This window comes from Artibeus jamaicensis, unplaced genomic scaffold, assembly GCF_021234435.1.
Source record: "Artibeus jamaicensis isolate MK-2021 breed Jamaican fruit bat unplaced genomic scaffold, CSHL_Jam_final scaffold_3307, whole genome shotgun sequence".
NCBI lineage: Eukaryota > Metazoa > Chordata > Mammalia > Chiroptera > Phyllostomidae > Artibeus > Artibeus jamaicensis.
Window position 1 is genome coordinate 1,527,449 of NW_026522040.1, and position 6,494 is coordinate 1,533,942.

General features: G+C 42.6%; 1 pseudogene; it reads right to left on the reverse strand.

Annotated features, from left to right (window-relative positions):
• Nucleotides 1–4,060: 4,060 nt before the first annotated feature.
• Nucleotides 4,061–4,334, reverse strand: LOC119064230 (dolichol-phosphate mannosyltransferase subunit 3-like; annotated as a pseudogene).
• Between the last annotated feature and the right edge of the window lie 2,160 nt (nt 4,335–6,494).

The window sequence follows — 6,494 nt, forward strand, 5'->3', positions numbered from 1 at the left end:
TGCCATTGAGAGTTTAACGAACATCAGCCCTGCCAGCTCTGAAGGTGCAGGCGGTCCCATTCTGAGCGTCTGCCTCCCACGTAGTTGTGTGTGTGTGTGTGTGTGTGTGGGTGTGTGTGTGTGTGTGTGGCTCACTTCATACCACTGACAGGAACTTGGCCTCTGACCGAGTTCAGTTTTGAATCAGGTGTTCACACTTCATAGAAATCACCTTTTCTTACTGATGTTTCACTAAAGACCAGTGTGTTCGAGGTGACTTACTCAGAAGGAAAAAGCAGCTCAGGGGAGAACTATCATTTTTCCAGAAATACCCGCCCTGTCTCAGACCAATTCACCATGAGGAGGGAGTCCCTGGAAAGCAAGGGCCCAGGAGGGTAGAGAGGGCAAGGTGGGGGCTATTTTTAGGCCTTGATGTCACCTCCCGACAGCCATGGGCGTCAGTGGGTGAAGAAGGGACTGCCCATTGGACCGTGTTCCTCAGCCCACAGTCCAGGCACTGCTGGCTGATGAATGGTTATTTTCTTCAAGAAAAAAAAAAAGCCCCGCTGGGATGAATGGTGGGTCTGTCTGGGACTTGCTGGAAAAGTCCTTGGTGTATTTCAAAAGGAGCCCTGGCTTGGGGACCAGGGACCAAAGAGCTTCATTGCCAGTCTGCCCAGGCGCCCTCCCCTCACACTTATCCCCTTGACCTCCTCCTTACCTGTCCTCCCTCGATTTCCCTTGTCACCTGCCCTCCTTTCCTTCAATAGCTCACTAGACGGTTGCCTTGGCAAGGAGTGGGGGGGAGGGACAGCTGCTGGAGCCCCTCAGCAGGAAGCAGGAGCAGCTGGAGCCCACCTGACCCAGGACTCCTGCCCAGACATGACACAGTGTCTTCCAGTAGCCGCAGGTGGGCAGGACCAGCCTGACTTTCACTGTGTTTGCACCCGAAGATTACCTGGCATACCTCTCAGTTTGCGTCCTACTCTTAAATTAAAATAGTATCAAACCAGTGTGCTGGAGAGGCGAGATAAAGAACCCTGCAACCAGAGTGGTTGGTTTGAACAAGAGTAAATTTACACCGAGCCATCCTGTTTTAAATTCGGGAACCCATACGCATCCCTGCCTAAAATAGGGCCTGGCCTGGCTCAGCCCCGGAGCATAATCACAGAGACCGTTAACTGGCCCCCTCTGTCAGGATGGGCGAGCTCAGCCAGCCTGGCCGGACTTCACGGCGTCATCACCGAAAACCACCAAGGGATAGCAAGGGACGTGGGCAGGGCTCAGCTGCCTAAGGTCCCAACTCACAGTCCTCTCATCTCTCCGAGAAGCAGGCACAAGTCCTCATGCCAAAAATGATAGACAGCCAGCCTAGCCTAGCCGTGTGCCTATTTTGAGGCTCACTTCAAAAACATCTCAGCATATAAACGTACCCCTTGTTCGATGTTCTCATGTTTGCAGACGTTATATACATGCAGTCCCTGGGTGTGTGTTCATTTGTGAATGGCTCCTTTCACGCCAGGTGGTGGCTGAGATCTTTTTTTCCAAATGAACACATTCATTAGTTTTCACTGAATATAGCACAATGTACATATTCATGTTCTCCCAGGGTGTGGGGGGGGAGGATATTTGTTTTGTTTCCAGGTTTTTGTTATTAGCAACAGTTCTGCTAGAAGTAAATTTCTTTAAAATGGAAGTCCTTGCACAGGTCTTCTGGGCTCCTGCAGAAGAACTTCTCTGGGGGCACGGAGTGGAATTCCTGGGTCATTGTGTATCTTTCGCTTTTCTAGAGAATGCCCAATTTTGCCCAAAGTACTAATCTTCCATCAATAGTGTTTTGCTACTCATCCAAGCTATTGTCTGAATTATTAATTTTTGCCAGTCTGGTGACATAAAATAGGATCCCCTCTTTGTTTTAATTTGCATTCCATGATTAACAATGAAATTGAGCATTTTTCAGGTTTTTATCTGTGTTGTCCTTCCTTGTATGTTGTGGGGTTTAACAGCTTCTCAGTGATTTCTGGGAAATATTTATACACTCCGGACAATAATCTTTTTTTTTTTTTTTGGTGTGCATTACAAATGACTTCTCCCTGTCTGGAGCTTTGACCCTCACTCTTTTTCTAGAGACTCACGATGGCTCCTAATTAAGACAGCAGCAGCTCGTCTTGTCCTCGATGGCTTGCACTTTTTTGTCCTGTTTAAGAAATCTTCCCCTACCCCGAGGTCTTCAAGACAGTCTGTTTTATTGTTTTTTAAAGGCTGAAAGGTTTACCTTTTCTTTTTCAGTCCTTGGTCCACCCAGACTTGGTTTTTGTACACAGAATGGCAAAGGGCTCTGATTTCATCGATTTGCCAGGTGGGTGATTACCCAGCACTTGAGCGCCCCCTCACTTGTCTGGACTCGCCATCCCTGTCATTTGATCAAGTTCCCAAACGTGCTCAGGACAGCGTCTGGGCCGTTCTCTCCGGTGGTCTGTCTGTCTACCCCTGTGCTAACACCTCACTGTCTTAACTAGTATTGCTTTATAATGAGGCGTGATGACTAGGAGGGCAAATCCCTCCCTCGGTCCTTTTTTCTCCTGGGCTCTCCGCTACCCCTGGACTTCTACCCTTCCGCAAAACTGTTACACTCAGCTTGCCAACTTCCATGAAAAAACCACGTTGGTATTTTTATTGGGAACGCTTTAAATCTCAAGCTTCAATTTGGAAAAGTAGACATAATTTCCTTACATGTTATTGCTATCGTAAATGATAGCTTTATCTAATTAAATTTTCCAAATGTACCAGTACATAAAAATGCAATTGCCTTGTGTATATTGGGTTTACAGCTGGCAACCTTGCTAAGTTTCCTGATTAATTCTAACCACTTGCCTGAGATTCTGTGCAGGCTGTCAATCAACTGCGAATAATGATGGTTGTGTTTCTTCCTTGCTGGTCCGTACACGCCCTTTTATTTTTTTCTGCCTTATTGTACTGGCTAGGAAATGGTGAAAGCAGGAATCCTCATCATGATCCTCCTTGCAAGAGGATCTGCTTTTCTGGTTCAGCACTGAGTGTAGCATTTGCTGTAAGTTACTGTTGATACATAGCTGTCCTTTAGAAGGTCCAGAAAGTTCCCTTCTTTTCCTGGTTTGCTAGGAGTCTTTATCAGAAGTTGATGGTGGAGTTTATCAAGCAGTTTTTGGCTTTTGGTGATTTTTTTCATTTGATCTGTGAATGTGATCGTTATATCCGTCAGTTTCAAATGCTGAGCCAGCTTTGGATTTCTGGGAAAAACCCTCATTCCAATTTGGTTGTGACTTGTCTTTTTATACATTGTTCATTTAGTTTGGCAATATTTTCTTCAGGACATTTGTATCTTTCTTCACGAGGGAAATCAGTCTGTCACGTTCTTTTCTCATACTGCCCTCATCTGCTATTGGTATGAAAAGTTTGTGCTAGTTTCATAAGCTGAGCTGGGAGTGTTTCCTCTTGTTCAAGTCCTTGTAAGATTTGTGTAATATTTTAATGTCTCTTGAGGTCTGTCGAAACCTACCTAGAAAATGACCTTGGCCTGGCATCTTCCTAATGGGAAGATTCTCTACTACTAATTCAATTTATCTGATTCAGTGTTTCAATGATTATAAAGAGATTCCATTTTTTTTTTTACTTTTAAGTCCTTTTTGCCGAGTTATATTTCCCCATTAATTCATCCACTTAAGTTTCTGTGTTATCGGCATCAATTAGTCAATAACAATCTTATCTTTGTCATTTCTGCTGTTATGGTGACATGTTCGGATTGATTATTTTTGTCTTCTCTCTTTACATCTTGATCAATCTTGGTAGAGGTTTGTTAATTTAATTAGTCACATCAATGAACAAACCTTTTGTATTGATCATTTTTAGTCTATATTATATTCCATATTTGTTTGCTACTCCATCATTTCTTCTCACTTCTCTATTGTTTTCTTCATTCTACTATATTCAGGCAATTTTAATGTTCTTATACTAGCTTTTTTTTTTTTTAACTTTCTACTGTGTAATGGGGGATGGGGAGGGAGGGGCAGTCCAAGGGGAATGGGGTCAGGGGGTCAGGGGGTCAGAAGCGCCTCCCCCTGCAGGATAAGTTGGCTCTGGCCTCTTGGATCTGGCTCCGCAGCTCCCGGGCAGCATCCTCGCAGTCGTGAAAAGTTGCCACACAACAGCCCACAGTGCCCAGTGCATAGCAGCCAGCAGACACCAGCAAATAGGCAGGCAGTGGCCACAGGACCTCCCGGCAGGACGAAGGCAGCTCCAGGCCTAGGGCCCCAGTGCTCAGAGCCAGCGGAGCCCAGGAGAGCCAGTGCCCAAAGCCACTGTGCTAATTTCGTCATGGCTGGCTCATGGCTGCAAAGTGGTTTCACCCTCCGCCCAGTCCATTCGGCCCTCAACCTACCCTAATTTTTTTTAATCTTTAGCTGAGGACATGCTTATTGATTTTAGAGAGAGGGTAAGGGAGGTAGAAAGAGAAGAGAGAAGCATCGGTGTGAGAGAGGAACATTGATTGGTTGCTTCTCATATGACCCCTGACCAGAACTAAACCCACAACCCTGACCAGGAATCGAAAGCATGACCTTTCGTTTTGTGAAATGAAGCCCAACCAACTGAGCCACACCAGCCAGGGCTATTTTACTTTTTAAATTAAAAGCTCAATTCCCTGATTTTAGCCATTTTTATTTTATAGTACAAGCATTTAAGTTTATAAAACTCCTTCCAGCCCTGGCTGGTGTGGCTCAGTGGATTGAGCACTGGCCTGAAAACTGAAGGGTTACAGGTTCAATTCCAAGTCAGGGCACATGCCTGGGTTGCAGGCCAGGTGGAGCCCCCAGTAGGGGGTGTGCAAGAAGCAACCACACATTGACGTTTCTCTCCATCTCTTTCTCCTTCCCTTCCCCTCTCTCCAAAAATTAATTAAATTAATTAATTAATTTTAAAAAAAAACTTCTTCTAAATACCACCTTAGCCGCACATCCCAAATTTAGATGTGTAGCATTTTTATTTTACAAATCAAAGTATTTTATTTTCCACAGGACATCACACAGCTGTGTGGTTTATTACAAAATGAATATCCAAGTAACCACCAACCAGGTCAAAAAACAGAATATTACTCATACCCCAGAAACGCGCTGAGAGTCCCTTTCCAGACACTACACAATGCTACCCTCCCCAAGCTGTTATCCTGACTTTCATTGTTATCTTTTCCTTTTGCTATAGTTCTCACTCCTGAATATTTTTTCCTAAAAATCACCACTTATTTCTTTAATGTTTTGGTTTGGTTTTCTATTTGTTTATAAATGAATGTGTGCAGAATCTTTTTTCATCTATTTTCTTTCACTAAACATTCTGTTTGTGAGATGTAGCCTCATTATCGTTCATAGCTAGTTTGTTGATTTTAATTGCTTAGAGTATATTTATTCTCTACCGTATAAATATATTTATTTATTTGTTCATCATTCTACTCTTAATGGACGTTTGAGTTATTTCCAGTCTGCGGTCATTGTGAATAATGTTGCTATGAACAATCTTACAAGTCTCTTAAGGCATATGTTGCTTGTGTTTCTGTCAACTATGTACCCACCGGTATATTGTTCACTAGCTCAGAAGGTAGCTTCAACACTAGTAAATAGTGGTGATTGCTTTCTAAAAGAGTTGTAACAAGTTACATGCCCTCTGGCAGTATAACTACGGCTCCATAGTCTTATCAATACTTGGAATTGTCTCTCTTTTCGATTGTAGCCACTCTAATGAAGTGTAATCATTTCTATTTGCATTTTCCTGTTATAATGATGTTGAACACATTTGCCTATGTTTATGGATAGAAAAGAATACTAACTACTACTAAAGAGAGAATTAATAAACTGGAAGATAGGTTTGGAGAAATTACCTAGAATATAGCACAGAGAGGAAAAAAAAGGTGATGAAATAGAAGTTAAATGACATGAATGATAGAATAAGAATGTTGAATATATAATTACTTGGAATGTTGGAATAAAATAATATAAATAATAAGAAAGAAGTAATATTCGAAGAGCTATTCAATGATTTTTTTCTAAGAATGAATGAAAAACACAAAGCCTAAGAATCAGGAAGCCCCAAGAATTCCAGGAAGTACAAATAAGTGTCCATATTAAGATTCTTATAGTCAAAATACAGAGCACCAAAGGGCGAAAGAAGACCTTCAATGCAACCAGAGAGAGAAGAAAAATTACCTATCACAGAATAGCTCTTAGGTTGACTTCTGACATCTCAACAGTAGCACATGAAGCTAGAAGACAGTGGAATCTTTTCCAGGCCTAATAGTCAACCTAGAATGTATATTCAATGATAGTTTCTTTCAGGAATGAGGTGAAATAAGTATATTTCAGATCAAGAAAAACTGAGAAAATTCACTAACAGTAAACCCTCCCTAAAGCAATCATCCAGGTCCTTGGTAAAATGCAGAAACCATAAAAAGGGGGTCAGGGAGCCCTGGCTGGTATAGCTCAGTGGATTGA